The sequence below is a fragment of the Anolis carolinensis genome, chromosome 1, assembly GCF_035594765.1.
Source record: "Anolis carolinensis isolate JA03-04 chromosome 1, rAnoCar3.1.pri, whole genome shotgun sequence".
Lineage (NCBI taxonomy): Eukaryota > Metazoa > Chordata > Lepidosauria > Squamata > Dactyloidae > Anolis > Anolis carolinensis.
In genome coordinates this window covers 74052491-74075768 of record NC_085841.1, presented here as the reverse complement: position 1 = coordinate 74075768, position 23278 = coordinate 74052491, and the positions used below count along the sequence as shown (strand labels likewise).

The 23278-nt window shown below is 38.8% G+C and overlaps 1 protein-coding gene across 2 annotated transcripts in view; it reads left to right on the top strand.

Annotated features, from left to right (window-relative positions):
* The window catches only part of scaf8 (SR-related CTD associated factor 8), a 98623-nt gene extending 75744 nt beyond the window's left edge, over positions 1-22879 (top strand). For both annotated transcript variants that reach the window (XM_062976973.1, XM_062976971.1), the window contains exon 21: positions 21729-22879. The gene's annotated coding sequence lies outside the window, so the exon portion shown is untranslated. The remainder of the gene's footprint in view (positions 1-21728) is intronic.
* Positions 22880-23278: the final 399 nt, after the last annotated feature.

The window sequence follows — 23278 nt, the reverse complement described above, 5'->3', positions numbered from 1 at the left end:
ATTATCTAAAGCTCATGAAAACTCACAGTTGGTTAGAGGTATTTAGCAAGTGCATATGTTGCTTTTCATTCATAATTATTTAAGGTATTTTATTCTGTCCTTTAGTCTTACAGAACAATTAAAAAGCCAAGCCAACTCTTACTCTCAGAATTTATAATTGAAAAGACAGCACAAAAGGAAGGAGCAAAGAAAAAAGACATAAATTCATGGAAACAAAAGTCTGCAGGAATACAAAAATACACTGCAGGGTGGTACAAAAAAGTTGATCTCGGAAGAGATAGAGCTCTTCCTCCTTTCTCTTACGTTTTGTTTTCTCTCTGCTATAATGTTATGTAATAGCAGCTAAGTGACATCAGAAGTTAATGAAGAGGCAAAGGTTGATGGTTTCCAAACAACGTTGGCATGTACAATGGTTCTCAACCTGTGGGTCCCCAGGCCTACAACTCTCAGAAATGCAAAGTGCAGGTAATTACCTATAAATGCTTCAGGTCCAACCTATCTTTGAGACCGCATCTCCTTCTATGAACCGGCGCTGGCATTGACATCTCCTGAGGAGGCCCTTCTCTCTTTCCCACCACTATCTCAAATATGGTTGGTGCTGGTGCCCCAGCTCTGGAATGCCCTCCATAGAGAGATCAGGCATAGAGCGCGTTACAATAGTCTAATCTGGATGTGACTGTGTATTACCATGGCCAGATCAGGCTTTTCAAGGTACGGACACAGCTGTCGCACAAGCTTTAACTGTGCGAAGGCCCTCCCAGCCACCACGGACACCTGGGCCTTCAAGGTCAGCATTGAGTCCAGGAGAACCCCAAGACTGCAAACCTGTGCCTTCAGGGGGCGCATGACTCCATCAGCACAGGTTGCAGCCCAATACCCTGTTCAGCCCTACAAATGACCTCATCCAGACCATATGGAACTGGACATCATGTGGGACTCAAACCAAGGATAAAAACAAACTCTATTGAAATAAATAACTTCTGGTCCAAGAATACTTTGGGGTTGTGCTGGAGGACCTAGATAAATGTAACCATAGATGCTGGTCCCAGAGATACGGAAGTCATACTGTATTACTTCAATATTTTCCATAGGTTTCTGCCCCAGGTGTCAAAAAGAAAGGGACAGATAACAAGAATGAACCTTAAAGGTTGCAACCCTATAAACACCTTCTTAGAAGTTGCATTTACTGCAGTGAAATTTATTCTGAGGAACCATAACAGTAAACTCTTAAAGAAATATTTGAATTTTATTATTATTTCAAGAAATATATTTTATCAATATCCAGGCTGGTTCCAAGTTATAAATATCCAACTTATATCCAATTCTTAGTTACTAATGGGGTGAGACAACAGGAAGTGAGAAGAAATCTATCCCTAGGAAGGAAAATTCACTCCTTTAAGAATTATCAAGGGCTCAAAGGTATCTCCATGTAAGCTTTATCACCAATCCTTGTTTCCATGAAAACTCAAAAAAAAATCAAAAATCCATTCATCACAGGCACAGAAAGTGAAGTGAAATTTTCTGAGCAGGGACACAGACAGCAAAAGAAACTTTACAGGGTTATTAACCCTTCCCTATGCTATCCAAAACAAAAAAATGTTCCTGTTCTGACTTACTGTACTTACAAATTCAACCAAAAAAAAAAAAGGAAAGGAAGGAAAACTGAATTTCTAGATGTTCTAGTCATCCACAAACCCAATCAACAATTGGGCCACACAGAAAACCTACATACATGGATAGATACCTTCATAAAAACTCCAACCAACCCAAGTCAAAAAAGAAGCACAGTCAAAGCCCTGACAGACCGTGCGAACCTCACCTCCTCCTAGGTGAACTAAACCACCTAAACTGGGCTCTACAGGCCAATGAATACTCCACCGTGGACAAGAACAAGCCATGAGAGTAAAGACAAAGATCCACTCAGAGGAAAGGTGTTCTTACCATACATCAAAGGAACCACTGACCACATAGGCAAACTGATGAAGAAACACAACCTACAAACTATCTACAGACCCACTAAGAAAATCCAACAAATGCTACGATCAGAGAAGGACAAGAGGGATCCTCTTACCTCTGCAGGAGTCTACCGTATACCATGCAGCTATGGACAAGTCTACATATGGACCACAAAACGCAGCACCCAAATACGAGTAAAAGAACATGAAGGGCACTGCAGATTAATTCAACTAGAGAAATCAGCCATAGTAGAGCACTTGATGAACCAACCTGGACACAGTGTATTATTTGAGACCACAAAAATGCTGGACCACTCCAACAACTACCATGTCAGACTACACAGAGAAGCCATTGAAATCCACAAGCATGTGGACAAGTTCAACAGAAAGGAGGAAACCATGAAAATGAACAAAATCTGGCTACCAGTATTAAAAAAACTCTAAAATCAGAACAGTAAATAAGGAACAACACTCTAAAACCACAAGAATTCCAGACATGAATCAATCAGGGACAGCTAATGACTCTGAACAAAGGATTCCCCCAGGCCAAGAGGTGAAGCTGGGAAGGCTATTTAATGCTAATTAAGGTGATTAATTACAACATTCACACTGGCCTCCAACAGACAAGAGTTCTTTTCCCCACTCAGGATCTTCCACAGATATATAAACCTTCCTTGCTTAGTTTCTCCATATACCTCTGAGGATGCCTGCCATAGATGTGGGCAAAAAAAAAATTAGGAGAGAATACTTATGGAACATGGCCATACTGTCCGGAAAACACACAACAACCCGACTTTGCCAGTCTTATACCTCAATATCACTTAGTGTTAATTTTTTTCCTAATAGTTCATTTGTCTTGAAAAAATCCGGAGTGTTTCCCAAGCAAGACTTCCAGATGTAGTGATCTTAGTCCACCTTCAATATTCCGGTACGAGACTTGAAGACACTGAAAAATCACAATACTTTTAGAATTTGAGGGTTTTTTTTAATGCTGGACTAATCTCACATTTCGAATGCTGGGATTGTTAACTCAAATGTAGATAAACTGTAAATGTTATATAATAATAATAATAATAATAATAATAATAATAATAATAATAATAATAATAATAATAATAATAATAATATTTGTACCCCACCCTATTTCCCCAGGGGGACTCAGAGCGGTTTCCAATAAAAGAGGTAAACATTCAATGCCAATAACACACAAACAACAGATAAACTCAAAAACAATAAATCATCACAGTATAAAACTTATAATCTCAAAGGAATGAAAAATTATCAAAGTAATGACTTAAGCAAACTGATTATGATACATCACAAACATTTACCACATAAATTAACTAACAGCTTAAAACATTAAAACATGACTTTCTGCAACCAACAGGTAGGATTCCAGTATGTAAACACGGATATGTGTGAAGATGTACTATTCTTCCTCCTCCTCTCCATAAGCCAAAGTGTATAAGTAGGGTTTTTTTTAAAAAAAGGAGAGGAGAGAGGGAGCTGTTTTTAGTTCTTTAGAGAGGGAGTTCCAGAGACGGTGAGCGATCACGGAGAAGGCCCCATCTTTCATCTCCATCAGCCATGCTTGAGACGGGGGTGGGATTGAGAACAGGGCCTTGTCTGCTAACCGCAGTGCCCATGCTGGTTTGTAAACGGAGATGCGGTTTTGCAAATACTGTAGTCTGGGTCCGAACTGTTTAGAGCTTTATAGGTAATAACCAGAACTTTGTATTTAGTCCAGAAGCGGACCAGCAGCTAGTGGAGCTGCCACAACATGGGAGTCATTATCTCACGATACTGCGGTCTAGTTAGTAACTTGGCTGAACCTCTGAACCAGTTGCAGCTTCCATACTCTTCAAAGGCAGCCCCATGTAGAGAGCATTTCAGTAATTCAAACGAGAGGTGACTAAGGCATGGGCTACCATGGCCAGTTCTGGTGTGACAATGTATGGGTGTAGCTGGCACACAAGTTTTAATTGTTCAAAGGTGCTTCTAACCACAGCCGACACCTGGGGTTCCAGGGTCAGCGGTGAGTCCAGGATCACCCCCAGATAGCAAACCTGTGTCTTCAGGGAGAGTGTGACCCCATCCAACACAGGCTGATCCACCTTCCAACTGACCAGGAGTACTTCTGTTTTATCTGAATTTACCTTCAACTTATTAGCCCTCATCCAGTCCATTACTGCTGACAGGCACTGGTTTAGGGGCTGGATGGCATCCTTGGTTTTTAGTGGAAAGGAGTAATAGATTTGGGTGTCATCAGCCTAAATTTGACACCAAACTCCAAAACTGTGTATGATCTCTCCCAGTGGTTTCATGTAGATATAAAACAGCATGTGCGACAGAATGGATCCCCGTCACTGTAAAACAGTGCCTCCCAATCCCATTCTGGCAAGGTGGCCCAGAAGGATACCAGGAGAACGGTCCAGGAGAACTAGTAAGGACATATTCCCCCTATCTAGCTCTCTTCATAGATCATCTACCAGGGCAAACAATACCGTCTCTGTCCTGTAGCCCGACCTGAGACCAGTTTGGAATGGATCCAGATAATTGATTTCATCCAAGAAACTCTGGAGTTGTGGGGCTTTCTTCTTTCTTTAGTATGTTGAGGATCAGGTGCCTGGGATGGCATGGCTTAGTAGCAATGACGTGAACTGCATGCCTTAGAGCCCCTGCTTCACTTCAGAGTGATATTTCTGAATGAGTTTAGGTGTGCTTCTTCCCCTGCTCACTCTCGATTTCATCTGCTATATGAGAATAATGCCAATCTAGTATACAGGGGTGTAGTACACATTTCTGATATAGAATACAGTATAAGAAGGACTTAGGGAAAGGGAAAGGTTTTCCCCTGACATTAAATCTAGTTGTGTCTGACTCTGGGGGTTGGTGTTCATCCCCATTTCTAAACCAAATAGTCGGCGTTGTCTGTAGATGCCTCCAAGGTCATGTGGCTGACATGACTGCATAGAGCACCATTACCTTCCCACCGGAGCAGTACCTATTAATCCACTCACATTTGCATGTTTTCGAACTGGTAGGTTGGCAGAAGCTGGGCCTAACAGCGGGAGCTCACCCCGCTTCCCAGATTCAAACCGCCAACCTTTCAGTCAGCAAGTTCAGCAGCTCAGCGGTTTAACTCGCTGTGCCATCAGGAGCTCAAGAAGGACTTAGCATTGGCTATATAAATGTGAAAAATAGGCTATATAAATGTGAAATGTTCTTTGTATTACATATAGTAGAGATTCCCACTGAATTTGCTATGATTTTTATTACTCTATGTATTTATGCATAAGTCTAGAAAATTTAGTCAAAAAAGCAACCCAATCCCCCAATGGGGTTAATTTCCATGAGTCAATGTGAATAATTTACCTTTACTTTAATAAGAACATTCCCTTCCCTTTTCTCTGCTCTTAATTGTGCTATGTTTATAATTGTATTGTGTCATATTTTCTGTTACCCACTTAAAATCCCTTTATCGGGAGAAAGGTGAGGTCAAAATAAAGTAAATAAACTAGAGAGTTGAAAAGCAAGAGCTTCCCTCCTGGGGGAATATAAAAAGAAGCACTGAGTCCCACTACTTTCTCTGCCATGGCATTACTTGTGATCTCTTTGAATGCCAGGGTAGGAAAATAATGATAGTGACCAGGGATCTCCGAAATACCATTGGTGGGTGTGTTCACTTCTCTGTGGAATGTCTCTTGGTGTGCCATATAAAAATTTGTAATTTTGGCCCCAAAACTGTCCATTAACTTAAACATGTATATGGTACACTGCAAAACTAAACAATAGAATCATGTAGCTTAAGACAGCTACTGAGTTCAGCTTCTAACCAACATTCTCGTTTTAGCCTATAGAAACACACACACACATACACATATATTAATTATATAACCAAGATTCAAATGAATAGCCTTCAGCAAGGTTATTTATCAAAAACTGGGCCAATATCTTCCCTTTTTTCTACTTGCATGTGGTGTTGTTTTTACTTTGATGTAGGTCTTAAAATGTAATTGGGCAAAGTATTCTAGTCCCGATCCTTATATTTTTCAGAACAATTTATAATTGGCTTGAATTAAATCTATAGTTTATGAGACAAAGAAGCGGACTTTAAAAAGAACAAATATAAAATCTTACCAAAAAAAATTGGATTTGTGGACATTTGAAAAAGATTTAACAGAATGGGTCTATTTATCATTTACTTTCCTTTTACATTAATCTTGAAGCTGTAATATTTCTTTCTGTAAAGTGTCTGTATGATACTCCTTGCCTAAAAATAAAGTTTTAACTATATGGCCAATGTGTTGTCTCGATAAAACTCGAGTTCAAATGTTGAAACAGATAATCTGTTCTTTTCTACTATCTATATAAACAGCATTATGAAGTGGAAAGTTGTGCTAGCACACAATACAAAAAGAAACTCTCAATTGTACCCATTACTATTAATATTTCCTAGTAATTCAGCACTTGCAGTACACTTAGTGCTTTTGACTTCATAGCTTGATCCTACTCAGAGCGTAATCCTATGTGTAACTATTCAGGGAGAAGATCTATTGAGCAAGGTGCAATTTATTTCTAATAAAACGTGCATAGGTAGAAGCACATGTTTTATGAATTTATTTGAGACTTATTTCCAAATAAAGTCAGCAGAGTACTATAGAATAAGTATACTGTTTTGTACTCTTAAGCATTTTCCTATTAAATTTATCGCTGTTCAATGATGCTTACTCTAAGTGCTGTTGTGGTGTTAGTCCCAGCATTCTTCACCATTGACTATGCCATTTAGAACTGCTGGGACTTGGAAGTATTTTAGGAATTTACTTGATTAATCATACTAACAAATGCATAAATATAAATATACGATCAGAGCCCTAATGCTATTACTCTGCGTTGAAGCTTAGTCACCTCTGTAGACTTACTTTAGTGGTCACCAACTCAAAGTTCTATCACTGTGTTATCAAAAATTGTATTACAGTTGTAACATTGTATTACAAAAGTAACATTGTCATAATGTTACTTTAGTGCTTGGCAGCAGTGCATTGGCTCTGTAGATGGAGAAAACTGTCGGCGGGGATGATGGGTAGCAGAGTGAAATCCAAAAAATTCACCATCCCGGTTCACCTCCTTCTCTCCAGACTGTTTCCCCGTGTGGAAAACAGCACTGGATAAACTCACTCCAGCAGATGAAGGGTTCAGTTGGTAGTCCAACGGCAAACAACTTTATTTACATGATCTATTTACAGATAGAGCAAATTCAGTCCTTTCTCCATCATGAGTGCTTGCCGAAAGCACCAAGCACACACACACAGCACATTGCTCATCGCTGTTCTCCGCTCTACACAGGAAAACCTTACTCCCTCGCATTCCACAGGAACCAAGATAGTACGTCCCGGTCAAAACACACTTGACCCCATTGGTCCTGTGATACATCAATCATAGCAGACTCTCATTAACTCCATAATTGCTGAATCCAGATTGATTTTAACATTTCACAATACACAATACCCTGACAATTCCCCTCCGAAATGTTCAAATCAATTCTCTACATATACTTTAACACTCTACACATTTGATCAATCTCTCTTGAACTTCCACAAGATAAAAACATGTATACATACAGTCATTTTCAATCACATGTAAATTGTTTTGATCACAATACATCAACTCTCTTCTTGCATCTTTATTAACACAATCGATGCCAGAACCATAACCTAATACACTGATGCTTCACTTCATTAATCAATAGTTTTCCCAACCTCTGAAAACTTAATTCATTGTGCCACATAGATTCATTAGATGCTGCCAGACTATATTACAACCACTGCTGGCTTAACCATGGATTTCAATTTCTCTTAAAATCCAATTTCTTAAAACCAATTCATTACATAATCAAACTTCGCCCAAAAAACTCTAGAGAGTTCTTTCTCTCACTCTCTATCTCTTTTACATCTTTATTTTTCATCACAATTATTCACAAAACTGATTTAACTCTCTCTGAACATATATACATATTTCAACTTCCGTTCAGACTAATAAACAGGCACAATGTTTTTGCATCTCTGGCGCTTTGGCAACACCTGTGCCAATTGACAAGTTGGAGACCACTGATCAACTGATTCAATCTCGGTCTCAAGAAGAGATATATCTTCACTTTTTTCTGTCACCTGCTCTTCACTCTCAAGCTTAGGTGATTTTTCCCTTTACCCCCTCTCTTCTGTCTCTTCTGGGGAGTCTGTACTTCCCCATGTTTCACTGGAGTAACCATCTCCTCCTTAATGGTTCATTGCATATCTTTTTCAACAACAGAACCCCCTCCACCTGAAGCTTTCTGTACCTCCGCTTCCTTGGTGGAATTGTTATTAAACAACATCTCTTTGTTCAAATGCAACCTGTCCCAGCCTTCATCCTTCTCAAAGAATGCCCTCTTTGAGAAAATAAGCCTCCCAAGACCACTGTGAAATTTAAGCTTGTCTTGGTAGTAGCCTAAGAACTGCATCCTCCTCCACTTAGGCTCACCCTTTTTCCTTTGGTTGGCTGGAACTAATACATTAGCATTTTGACCATATACTTTTAGATATCCTATATTTGGGGGTTTTTTGTACATTCTCCGAAATGGGATGTCATCCAATTCCTCATCCCATAACCTGTTCAAAATGTAATTACTTGTGTGTGAACACTCTGGCCAATTCTTAGTTGAGCTTTTGGAATCTCTAATTAAACACTCATTCATGTGAAGAATTTGCTTCATCCTATTTTGAGCCACGCCTTCTTCATTTGACTTATTTGATTTTACATTTTTAAATCCTATATTCCTTTCACTCAACATTTTCTTCATCTCTTCATTACACATGTTAACTCCTTTGTCAAAAACTATTTGACCTACATGCTGTTCATAGACCCTTTGAACCATGTCTATCTAATTAGACACCTTTATAACAGCTTCCTTCAAATCCTTAAGGAAGTAAATATATCCAAATCTCGTGTGTCTATCTACTAACAGCAAAGTAAATTGAGAACCTCCCTGGCTTTTTACATCAGAATCTGTTACATATAGATGGACCATTTCAAACATTTCCTGGGTCTTAATTCCAGATCTTTTTGGATGCTCTTTTGATTCAATTCCCATCTCTGAACAAACTGCACAGTCTAATAAATTTTCACATTTCTCACACTCAAAATCTGTGCATATTTCTAAAGTCTTTCTGAGCACCTCTACACGTGCATGACCCATCGCTCTGTGAAGATGATGGATACACCTGTCATGCATAATCTTCTGTTTCACACAATAGACTTGTGCCCCATCTGGAAAGTTATTTTTGTCAAACATCATATACATTTTGTTTCTTTTTACACCTTTTGCTTCTACTCGTCCATCTCTCTGTATATAACAATAGATTCCGCTAAAAATGACTCTATATCCGTTCTCAGTTAAGGTAGCCACACTTAACAAATTAGAACTTAATTCTGGGATGTAGAGTACATTTTCCCAATCCACATTCAAGCAAGGGATGAATACAGTGCCACATTTGTTGAACTTCCTCTCAGTTCCATCAGCCAAAGTCACTGCTGTTCCAGACACATCCCTTCTGTTTTTCAAAAGTTTAAGATTTGTAACAACATGGTGTGTACAACCTGAGTCCAAATACCACTTGTTCTTTTCGGTGATCCTTCCATTCACCGCAGCCATAAACACTTGGGGCTTGGTTGTTGTTGACAAATTCCTTGCCCCTCTGTTCCCACGAGAACTTCTAGCCTTGTTGTTTGGGCAACTCCTGGCAAAATGCCCCGGCTTGTTGCAGACAAAACACCGCTGTGTTTTGACCTGATGTACTGCAATCTCCTCACGATTCCCAGGAACACCATCAGGATCAAAGCCGGCCACTTGCGCCCCCTCCTGGTCGCACTGCGCCATCGTCTGCTTCTGGGCTTGTTCAAATGCCCTCCGGTCCACTTCTTGTTGGATTCTCCCACACACTGAATCCAAAGTTAAATCCTGGACTCTCACATTCTGGAAAGAATGTACCAGAAAGTCCCAGTCCTCAGACAAGCTGCACAGCACCAGATAACACTTCTGTGCTTCAGAATATTGTAGGCCTCTTTCCTCAGCTCCAATCAATAATTGCTTTACATTGTCCAAATGTTTTCTGACATCTTGGCCCTGAACAAGTTTTGCTGAAAACAGCTTCTTAGTCCAAATCATTTGAGACATGCAAGTCTCTCTCTGATGGACATTTCTTAAAGCTTGCCAAATCTCCTCAGGAGTGTCCTTATTTCTCACATGGACAAGTTGGTTTGGTTGGAGGCACAGTATCAAATATGCTTTGGCTTTCCTTCTGTGCTCAGCATTTTGATCTGAACCATCGAGTGTATTATGCAAATCCTGTGCTTCGAGTAAAGACCGCATCATTACAGACCACAATGCATAATTTTCATCAGATAGCTTTTCCATGCTGGAAATGAAGCTTTTCCCAGCCATCTCAGCCATCAAGATTCAACACCCCAAGCTCCCGGTGAATCAGCTGCCTCCGTGACCCTCGGTCCCCGAGATTAAGCCGTACTGCCACTTACTCAAGTGCAGACTCAGGCGGTCACAATCTTCTCCTGCAGCTTCACTGGAGCTCTCTTTCGGGTCCCCTCCATCTCTGGAATCCTTCTCACGGCCGCACAGTTGCTGAAAGCTCACCAGCCATCAGCATCTCCATCTACTGCGCAGCAGGAAGCATGGAGGCCTGGGCCCATAACCCAATGTCAGCGGGGATGATGGGTAGCAGAGTGAAATCCAAAAAATTCACCATCCCGGTTCACCTCCTTCTCTCCAGACTGTTTCCCCGTGTGGAAAACAGCACTGGATAAACTCACTCCAGCAGATGAAGGGTTCAGTTGGTAGTCCAACGGCAAACAACTTTATTTACATGATCTATTTACAGATAGAGCAAATTCAGTCCTTTCTCCATCATGAGTGCTTGCCGAAAGCACCATGCACACACACACAGCACATTGCTCATCGCTGTTCTCCGCTCTACACAGGAAAACCTTACTCCCTCGCATTCCACAGGAACCAAGATAGTACGTCCCGGTCAAAACACACTTGACCCCATTGGTCCTGTGATACATCAATCATAGCAGACTCTCATTAACTCCATAATTGCTGAATCCAGATTGATTTTAACATTTCACAATACGCAATACCCTGACAAAAACAACATATAGGCTTGAGATGGTAATACTTGTTGGTAACTCACATTTTGCTGTATTACACATGTCATCAACATCTTGAAGCCCTGATCCAGTTATCCTCACAATTTAAGCTGCACATCTTTGGGAAAAAGCAACTTGTTTTCAAATATCATTTAATCATAAGAAAGTGTGCAATTGTATCAATTCTTGATGAATGTAGGGGGTGTCTCTGAGGAGGAGGTCAGTTTGGAGCTACAGAATCCGATCAAAAATGAAGGGGAACAGGAACAAGAACAACAGGGTCAGGTCTCAGGAGACCTGCAGAGAACCTTACAGGAAAGTGACCATGTCATTCATCGCAGGAGACGGGAGCTGGTAATAGGGGACTCCAGAAGCAGTGGTTTGCAAATGTGATAGGATTTCTCGAGAAGTATTCTGTCTCTCTGAGGCAAAAATCCATCATATAAATGTCTGGCTGATAAAACTCATCAAACCCAACCCTTTCCTGTTGGTTTATGTAGGAATCAATGAAACTGCAAGGCATTGTCTTCAAGAGATCAGAAAGGATCCTTTGAAGCTCTTGGAAAAAAGCTAAAAGATCTTAGTGTACAAGTTGTCTTTTCATCTCTCCTCCAGAATCATATGCATTATAATCACAAACACTACTCATCTGCTTATGCTTCACAGGATCCTAGAGTTGGAAGAGACTTCCTGGGCCATCCAGTCCAAACTTCAGGCTCCCAGGAATGCACAGAGCACTCCCAACATATTATTATCCTGATCCTATTTAATAACTTCCAAAAAGGAGACTCCACTACATTCCAAGGCAGCATATTCCACTGCTTCCTTCAGCTAGTGGTACACTTGCTGGAGTAACTTACTTGGCCAAAGTTCCTGACTTAAGCAATGCTGGGCTCCTATCCCCAGAGCAAAAGTAAAGGAATACCATTCATTGTTCTTATAGTTTTCCTTTTTATTTTTTCTTTCTCTACTTCTTTTATTCCATTTTTATTGTTTTCCTTTCCACTATAAGCAGTAACCTAGTCCAACATTTTTCCGAGAGAGGGGTTGGAGAGCTGGGGGTGCAATTATAGCATTCCCAGGCAAATACATGCCCCTGATCTGCGCAGTTTTCTTTAAAAATAATAATGGGGCAGCGAGATCTGAGAGTGAGAAATATAGTAAATAAATAAATAATAAATCTTTCCTTCTGGGTCAGAACCCTGGAGAAAAATCCTGGGACACTCCTAGGATTTCAGTCTTTGCTTCGTACAATTACATTGAACAGTTATTAAAATATTAAAAAGTCAATTCTTAATACACAAAGATTCATATGAAGTACCTTTTAAAATAATGTTTCAACATTCTTTGAGGATTTCAAATGAGAAACTCAGAGAAATTTGAAAATAAGGACATCAGAATATCCACCTTCTCAGCACATCCTTTTTAGATACTTTTCTTCCTTATGCTTTATGTCCTTTTCATTCTTTGAACCCAGTATTGATATCCCACTTTATCCTTCAAAAAAGATACCCAAAGCAGTTCACAGTACTAAATAGAATATACAATTTAAAACCTAAAAACTTACAAACAATAAAATAGGAATAAAAATCAAAACCATTAAAAATAAAGAGTTAAAACTACTAAAACCATTAAAACCGAAAAAATACCTAAAAACACTGTATAGATCACTCTTAAAAACTTTCTTCTTTAAAACACTGCCTGAATAAAAAGGTTGTAGCCTGTTGCCAGATGGACAGCAGGGAGGGGGCCATTCTGGTATCCCTAGGAAGGGTGTTCCATAGTCAAGGGGCAACCTCTCTTGCATCCACACCAACTGAGCTCTCGATAGTGGTGGGACTGGCAGAGGGGCCTTTCCTGATGATCTCTGGGCCTGGGCAGATTGGTACTGGAATATATAATATGCCAAATATGCTGCACCAAGTCTTTGAATTGTGTCAGGAAACAAACACAATCTGTGGAGGGGTTATGTGCTCCCTGTTTAGATGGGGCCTGAGATACACTACTCTTGTCCAGTCTTCTGCATAGGTCATCCACCAAGGTTCCCAAACTAGTCTGTTCCATAGTAAGGCTAGAAACCAGACTGAAATTAATCTAGACAAACTATTTCATCCAGAACCCCTTGGAGTTAGGAGACCACCACACACACCAATACCTTTCCCCAAAATGGAAGTTTGGCTGATAATGATCAATTATAGAGGATTTTTTTCCCAACAGAAATATGGCAACTGCCTTCCAATATTGCCTTGTTGTAAGAAAGCATTGACTAACCCCTTCACATACTCAGCCAGTCCGCCTCTGATCTGATAGATAAACCAGGAAAGGTAAAGATCTCTAACACATGTAGCAGCTATCATCTCTCCAAGGATGCTGTCCACGTTCTCAGACTGCACAAACCGAAAAGTATCCAATAACACTGGATAAACAGGAGCCAAGATTATATTCACTGGAACTGTGTCAGCTACAGCACCCACTTTTCATCATTCTCTCTCCACTAAATACTTGTTTGCATTTATTTGGTATCCCTCTTATATTCTTCCCTAAAACACAAGGCAGTTAATGATAGTGGCGGCAATAGCAACAAGGACCAACCATTAAATAAAAATATAAAGATCCTTGGAATCCTGTTGGATCTCTCTGCACCAAACATACTTGCACAAAGATACAAAAGCCTAAACAAATGAAAGTGTTTACAGGTGGCGTCTGAATGACTGCTGTGGGAAAAGACTAGTGTCCGCAGAAAGAGAGTTCCATAAACAGTGCTGTTGCAGTTTTCTCTTACCACCTGTCTTGCTGCTTCTTTAGATGGTCCAGAATAGTTGGTAGGAGAGGAATAGCAAGCTTGGGTACCTAGGCCCAAATTATTTAATGTTCTAAATGCCAATGTCAAGGCTTTCAGTTGGGTGCAGTACCTCAAAGAAAACCAACACATTTAGGATAAGAGCATTTTGATTTCTTATAACTGCTCCTATATCTTTGAAACAGATTGTATTGTACAGCCTAGTTATCTATTGGGGAATGTCACTAAAGCATAGGTAATTGAAATCAAATAATGCTGATCTTCAGTCTTGGTTTATTAGCCTTCAACTTAATTGGTTTTCTTCCAGCCTATTTCTTCTTTAAAATATTGGGCTTGAAGCTTGCATAACCTCTCATTCATATAGAACGAAGAGATAGAGCTACATGTCATCATCATCATCATCACCTCACTTTTTCTCCCTAAAAAAGAGACTCAAGGCGGCTTTCAGTAAAACCAATACAATTTAAAACCCAAAAATATATGAACATTAAAATAGAATTGAATCTTGACAGTGATAAAAATAAGCAGTTAAGAATGATTAAAAACCTAGTTTTGCTTTACCACTACAAAATATAGAGCTAATAAAATTATTTCATTGAGAATCTGCATTGACAAGCCTCCATAAAAGTAAAGAAAGATTAACAGTATGACTACAAATATCATTTATTGCTGAAGCAATTTATAGGCTTTACATTTATATTTTAGCATTACTGGATTACTTTGTTTTTGTTTTTGTTTAAACCACTCACATTTTTCCCCAAACAGATTCCTCTGAAGAATATATTTTGGCACATGCAGGAGATGTGTTGGGTATAGAAACATTAAGCTGATAGGAACACTTGAAAGGCTGTTTCATTCTTTAAGAAGCAATGACAAATCTCAATGAGTTGTTTTCAAGAGGATTGCCTGCTAGAGATGTCAATCTCTATTTGCTTTGCTTCCCCAGACAAGAACCATAGTTTTATTCAGTGCAAACATGTGGGTTTTATGTAAATGTGGAAAAATATCATTGCATACAACTAGTTCTTAAGAATTAACATCATTATGTCAAAACACCTTTTGTGCTTGTTTACTTGTATTTTTAGTAATATTTACATTCCTGTTATCTACAGATAACATTTTCAACAATTTTACCATAATTAAGCACATTTGCTCTGTCACAAAAAATAGTGAAACCTATGGTGTGCAGCACATAGTGCTGAAGCTCAATGGGCCATATCTAATTAATGCTTGGATGGGTGACTTCCTGAAAACCAAAATTGTTCCCCTTTAATATTGCTTAGCTAAACAGGACATGGGTTTAATTATTAAAAAATTGTAACTATATTGTGCTCCAAACAGAAAACCTATATGAATAAACTATGATTATCTCTGGTTGGTCTATCTGGAGCAAAAGTTAATAAACCAAAACAGAGAAACTCCATCTCTCCACCAAACCCCATAAGAGCCACTATTCAGTTTTACTTAAAGAAGGTTTCTATCCAGGACAGAGGAATAGAGGAAACTGCAAGTGCACATTAGCCTAGAACAGTAATTTATTGTGTACCCAAGGAATGATAAAAAAAGGCTGTGGTTCTAAACATATTTTTTATGAAAGTAACTCCAACAAGGGTAGAACCAGCCTGAAAACTCAGGCTGGTTCTACACTGATTAGTGTAGAACCTGATTAGTGGTATAATGCAGTTCAATAAAGTTCAAACTGTATTATATGGTCAGTATAGGACCAGCTTTTGCAAATCTTACATTGGAGTAAATATCGTAAGATTTTACTTCAAATTCCATTAAATATTTGTCACCAGTTTCTACAACAATTAAGACTTTGCTTCCACAATTGTTTCATACAGATTGTTTCAAAATATTGTGGTCTAAAGCTTTGAAATCACAGAATTTGTGCTGAAGACTGCAGTCCTACGGTCCTACGCTTAGTTGGATTTACTTTCATTAACATGATAAATTTCCAATTGGAAGATGTAAGAAGGGACACAGAGGGGAGATGGGTAATGATAAAAGGAGAAATAGAAAAAATAGAATTACTTTGGTGTGTATATATGCCCCAAACCAAAATCGAAAAAGAGATTTGTATTATCTCAAATGAAGCCTGATGGTCCGGGAGCAGGTAGAATCAGAGCCAAAATCATGGAAGCTTTTAGTCGTGGTCTATTTTTTACCCATATACCAGTGAATTCATATTCAGATAAAATGCCTTCAACTCATGAATTTGTAGAGAAGTTCTGTTTGCAACACGATGGCTTTTACTGCTTTTAAACTGCAGTCACCTTAGGCTGGATCTACACTGCCATATAATGCAGTAGCTTCAGCTCTCTTCCCTTTTGGTAGCATTCTCATCTGATGTAAAGTCTAAGTTCATAAACTGAAATAACAAGTTCCACAGGCACCACCAATTCACAACAGGGATTTATAGAACTATATATTCAAATAATCGTGCATAACAAATAATTGAAAAGTAATCCACTAGTAAAGTAATTTCCTGCTTATCAACCACCAAAAGACTCACTTCCCAAAAGGATTGTTATCATTCTTGGAAGATATGCAGACCTGAGGAAGGAAGTCAGCTTCTAAAAAGCAGCAGTAGCAGTCAAGCATATCTAAGCCTACTACAAAACAAGCACCATGCAGAATCTGCTCTCAGCTTAACATAAGGATTACAATAAAACAGGAAAAGCCTATCTCTGCAATATTTGGCCCTCATGGGTTTTTGTTCAAATTCTGCAGCTGTGATTAATGACTTCCTCTTTCTCCCAGTGATTTTAAGTGGAAGTGCTATATAACGCCATAAAGCTTATTTCATAAGTCAGGCTGCAGGATAATAACAGCTTTATTGGTCAACACAAGCTTGATAATATTTTACAATAAACAACTAACCTAGTAAACAGAGATTGGATAGCCATCACTTAGAAATGCTTTAGCTGCAAACTCTTACACTTGGAGTATTGGAAAAGGTGACCTTTCAGTTCTATATATTTTTAAAAGTCATATACTGTATATTGTTGAATTTTTCATACTGAAGTAGGAAATATTTATGCTTTTTTACATTATTTGATGCTTCTATGGAATAATAACAACAACTTTATTTATATCTCGCCACCATCTCCTGGAAGGGACTTGGGTCGGTTTACATAACAGCACAAATGCAATACAGAGTATAAAAAAATAAAACAAAAGTTAGCCCAAATCAATGAGCAACATCAAGTATAATAAAATAACAACTTACAGTAATTGGCAAAATACAACTCGAATTCAAATAAAAATAACTGGTGACAACACAACAATATATTGAATTTAAAAACGAGCTATACAAACCAATAATGTTTCAGCCACAACCCAGGTTAAAAATCAACATTACAATGACAGGGTAAAACTTTGTTTTGTTTAGGTCATCCAATTTAGATGATGCCTTAGCCATTATCGAAGACCTGCTTGAATAGCCATGTCTTCAGCTTCCTCCAAAAGGATTGAATAGTGGGGGTTTGTCTGATTTCCCTTGGGAAGGCGTTCCAAAGCCGGGGAGCCACAATCGAGAAGGCCCTCTCCCTCGTCTCCACCAACCGTGTTTGAGATGGTGGCGGGACTGAGAGATCTTAGAGCTCACATAGGTTCTTGGGGGGGGGGGGTGCAGTCACGTAGATAGGCTGGACCTGAACCGTATAGAGCTTTTTAGGTAATTACTTGCATTTTGAATTAGGACCGGAAACTTATAGCCAGCCATTGGAGCTGCTTTAATAGGGGTGTGGTGTGCTCCCTATACTTACTTTACTTACTATTTTCATAGTGGTGTGGTGTGCTCTCTATAGCTAGCCCCAGTCAGTAGTCTGGCTGCTGATCTTTGCACTAGTTGTCATTTTTGGGCCATCTTCAAAGGCAGCACCATGTAGAGTGTATTGCAGTAATTCATCTGAGATGGACCAAGGCATGGACCACCATGGCCAAGTCTGACTTTTTGAGGTATGGTGCACAAGTTTTAACTGTGTGAAGGCCCTCCCAGCCACTGCTGACACCTGAACTTCAAGTGTCAGTGCTGAATCCAGGGGGACCTCCAGATTGCGGACCTGTGTCCTCGAAGGGAGTGTGACCCCGTCCAGCACAGGTTGCTACCCTATATTCCTATTGGCTTTGGGACTGACCAGGAGGACCTCCGTTTTGTCTGGATTAAGCTTCAGTTTGTTAGCCCTCATCCAGTCCGTCACAGCAGCCAGGCACTGAACTTGACCAGGACTACAACTACACTGAGCATTTAATGTGGCAACCAGACAACAAACTCCCACAAAAGAAAATGAAAGAAATACCTTTATGCACATTAGTGCTCTATGATTGGTTGTTACCATCCAGGCCTCAAACCGCTTCCAGAATTTTCTTTCTGTAATCATTGCACAGCTAAACCACATTCTTCAATACCAGTTTGAAACTGCATTAAATGGTCAGCGTAAATGGGGCTTAATCAAGCTATCAATAGCTTATGTTTTATGTATAGAGGTATATGATAGCTAAGCATATGCTAAAAGATAATTGACAAATGCCGTTTTTGGAAAATCTTCCATACTTCTTAATTTCAGTGGGAATTCATTTCACAGTCATAAATTGGTTCTGTAGTAATTGGAATTATCCAGTCATATAATAAATGAGAGTCTAAGGTTGCAATCATATATTTATTTAAATGGGAATGACTCCAGAACACAATGCAACTATTCCTAGGTACTTCTGACTTATATCTTAATTGCATTCCATTTGCATGACTGTAACATGCTTTGTGTGCCTCTATCACTGAAAAATGTTTGGAAACTTCAGTTGGTCCAAGTTTGTACAGTTAGATGGCTGCACAGGATGGTTACAGGGAGCATGCAATTCCCTTGTAAACCAGAAACTCCATGATAGCTGTAATACACAGTCATGATATGATTGTGGCAGGTACTACCTAGTTCTTAATTATTCAACAACAAAATACATTGAACAATGAGAAATGCTCTTAATATTTATTGAATATTTATGATTTTGTGTACTTATTGGTGGAGAGTAGCGGGCTGCTGTTATATTTATGTACTGTTATTGAATATGTATTGTTCCTATAGGCCTTTATTTGGCCACTGTGAACAGAATGTTGGGGTCCCTTATATTATGAGCAGAGCTTTTCTTAAGTCAATGTTTCTCAAACCCTGCTCCTCCAGATGTTTTGGACTTCAGCTCCCACAATTCTTAACAGCTGGTAAACTGGCTGTATTTCTGGGAGCTAATGTCCAAAACAGCTGGAGGAACAGAGTTTGAGAAACACTGACCTAAGTGTTAATGAATATATAGACATGTCCATTAGGAATCACAAGAAAAACTGAGCAGCTACAAAACAAAAAACAAAAAAAAACCCTAATCTTTAAACATCAGAGGCACTGAAAACTAACCTTGAACTAACCTTGTAGCTGGTTCAATTATCTCTGACACAGTGATGCTACAGAGAGAATACCAGAATAGCTTTAAAACCATGATAAAAAGAAGAGGGAAATTATAATGTTAGTAGGTGCCCCTTTGCTAAAATTAGCAGTTGCATACATATAGAAATATGAAGAAATAAAGGGGCTGACCCAAGCATTTTAGAGCAGGATTTACTGAGCCAAGCAAGACCGTAAGCTGTCATTATGGAACAATTTTTCTGAACAGGAAATTAACCAAAATATTTTAATATGCTGTGCAGCATTCCTTTTCAGCATTATAAGTGCATGGATTTTAATAGATCTTAATTTTTTTTGAAAACCAGCAGATTGCTGTTGATTTAAGCATATTCTCTAGATTAGGTTTCATATACTTTAAACTTCCTGAGGGGATTCAGTCACCATTTATTTCTTCCTCAGTCTTGCAGTATTTCTTCAAAATGCTTCTTTGGCTGTTTTGCTGTAAACCGGTAAAACTCTTAGGCTGAACATTAAAGGCGTTCCAGGTTGTATTTGTGCTGTGTTCCTGGATATATGTATATATTGGTGTATTTTACTATGCCTAGTTCTGAGGGTTGAGTTCAAACTGCATTATTTTAAAAGACAGCAGTTAATCCATGGATTTTGTAACCTGTCAAATCAGCAGAGTATGTAATTTAAGAAATGCTGTGCTCTCCAGCAACACAGAAATGGATGGCGAGAAAGGAGGCTGGGTTGTACTGCCTGAAAGATATGTTTTAGGGAAATTTGGTCTGTACAAAAAATGAATCCTGATGGCATGAGTCAGACTTGTGCTACAGTAATTCATTACTAAAATGCTAACCAATAGGTCAGACAGAGATTTTGATGGTTAAATTTCCACAAGTTGGCACGTTATTAACCTTCAGTTTTGTAGTCCCATTCCCCTTGCCCCACCAAAACTGTGTTTGGAATGCCTTCTATGAAATATATATTTATAGTTTGTAAAGTATGGATGAGAACATTTCTCATATGACTGGTCCACCTGAAATATAAAGATGGAACCTTTTATATATATATAAAGGTGTGCACATTTTTCAAACTCGCTTGCCATCACTGGATTACCTACATATGGCCAAAAGCTTCCTTCCAAACATCACCATGCATGGAATTCACATGTTTGACCTAAAACTAAGTTTTGTGAGTTATCACAGAATTTCATAACAGGACTTTCAGGTGTTTTAACTAAAGTATAACATTGAAGGCACTAATAGCAATCTTGGGGAGGGAGGGCATGCCTCCCTTCTCTAGTTGTGCAAACATGATTTTCCTCTCAATTGCATTGACCTAGGATTTCAGTGGGCCAGTGTAAAATTGTGCCATAGATAGTGTAGAACTTGGCTGTGAATCTGCTAGATGAATAATACATGAATCCTTCTCCCCAAATGCAGACATTTCTTGAATGGCACCGAGTGCTATGAGCTTAGTAAATAATGAATTGCTAGTCCGATTGTTTGTGTTACAAAGTGATTCTTCCTGCTAATCCTTCCCAGCAATTTTGGGACAGGTAAAAAACCTCAAGTATTTTTTGTTCAACGTGAACTGTAATTTTAATTTTGGGTGCATCCTGTGCATAAGGCAAAGCAGTAATGTTAATTTAAAACAAATATATTTTATAATGAGTTAATACAGTGCTTAGACAAAGCATTAATATGTAATGGCATAATTATGAGAATGTATAGGAAGAATGTATTAGGAATGTTTAGAAGTTCTGGTACTGTTCCATTATCTGGGCAGAGACCAAAATGGGGCACTAGACAGGATAGTCCATTTTACGGGGAGATGGGGGGTTTGAAGTAGTAAAACTATTTACCCCACTCATGTCGCCGTTATGAAAGCAACTATCATGTATGACATGAGAAGTGAGGAGGGAATAACCAGGGAAAACGGGGAAAATTGTTTTCCTCCTTCAACTCCCCCCCCCCCCTAAAATGGAGTATCCTTCTTTTTCTAGCACCTTTTTTGGCCTCTGACTGGATAATGGAACAGTACCAAAGTTTCTTGGACACATCTCTTGATCTGGTGGTGTTTATAATCATATGCATATGACGGGGAGGGGGGGCTATGGAAAGTGTATGGCAATCCTTTAGCTGTTGCCAACAGTTAAAATTGATCAGTGAGAGGAAGCAAAGATAATCTGCCAATGGCAGAATTAATTGTTAAACATCCGAAATTGTTATTGACACTCCGAAAGCTTGAGATTACTCTAGAGATGCTCTATGCTTGCATTTGAATTTTGGCATTTTCATCTTTCAGGAATTGATTTTGAAACTCAGCACATGTTCAGTTATGACTAGTAATTATTCCTTTTGTCAACAGGCAATATAATGAAGGATGTTGTGGCAGCATACCATGTGCTGGGCTCGGCCGAGTTAAATGAGAACCACATCAGTGTTCTAATGGGCGTCACATCGGATCTTGGTTGTGAAGTATTAGAAGGAAGGAATCTGGCGTTTCATACTGGAGGCATTGTATATCAGTACACACTGTCTGATAAAACCCAGGGACTATGAACTCATCCACCAGTATTACCTGTCTGGAGCAGGTTTAATTTTATAAATTGAAAGCAATAAACTCTATGAGTTTTTTAATGCATTTTTTTCTGCGTTTGGGGGATGATCTGCTCAAATGAACAGTTTTGCATCCAGTACAGAGAGAGGCTCTTCTGCACGACTAGAAGATGACACTGGACTGTAAATTTTGGCTAACACTCACTCCTATCTTCTAAAAGGTCAGGTTGCATGGGAAGAGAGACTTAGGTGGAAAAGCTGTTTCTTTTCAACGATTAAGACACTTGAAATTGTGTAGACCACGTATTGTGGCTGATGCCCTAAATTCTAGGCATTTGCCTTGAGAGAGATAGAGTGTCAGAAAAACATCATGTCTTGTGATCTGCCAATGGCATCAATTCTTAAGTGCTTAAACTGTGGCACAGGAAGACTGGAGGTTGAGTTTTGAGGTCTTGGAAAGACCTGAACTCAGAGTTTCAGAAAAATTGGAAATGGAAAATCTCAAGCCAAGTCACTGGGCCAGACATGTCCTTCAGCACTCATTTTAAAGCATAGAAAGCTAATTATCTAAGAGTGGAAAATAAAATTGGTTAATTAAAATCAATTAATTTTTAAATGTAATCAGTAGAGAAGAGTCTACTTATTCCTAAATTAAACCAGTATTCTCTCTGAGTTTCCAAAGAAAATCTATGCTTTTAAAGTTTAAATCTATGGACTTAAGTTCAACTACAAAGGGAAGAGAGAGAAGAAGAAACATGACCACACATCATATATGAAAATGTTATTTCTGTCTATCCTCTATTTATATTTTGTTCTCTCAAAGGTAAAGGGCCAGACACTTGGAATGTAGTAGTTTATGGTCTCTTGAAATCAGATCATTCCCTTTATGCTGTATCTGCATGGTGACCATGGTGACTACAGCTTTGGACTTGTGTAACAATAAATGAAAAAGAAAGTGGGGGGAAAGCTTTGATGCATTCTTCTTTTTGTTTAACCAAGCTCTTTGTTTTGTACACTATACCTTTTAAATCTGACCTGATTGAGCCTTCCATAACACATACAAAACCATACATATTTGGAACAATCCTTATTGGTGCATTTCCTTCTTGGAGTGAAGAACATTTAGGTTGTATTTATAACTTTATACTCCTTGATCTTATTTACTGATTTCCAGCTTACAGTATATCATTTTAAATATGCTATTCTCCTAAACCAGATGCAATTTGAATTTTCCATGTTATATCTGTTTGGCATTTTTTTTCCTGTGTATCAGAACAAACAAATATAAAAAGTTTTTATTTGCCAGTTTCAGGAGTGATGAATTGTTAGTTACAAATTTTTGCAAGCAGCCTGATGTTA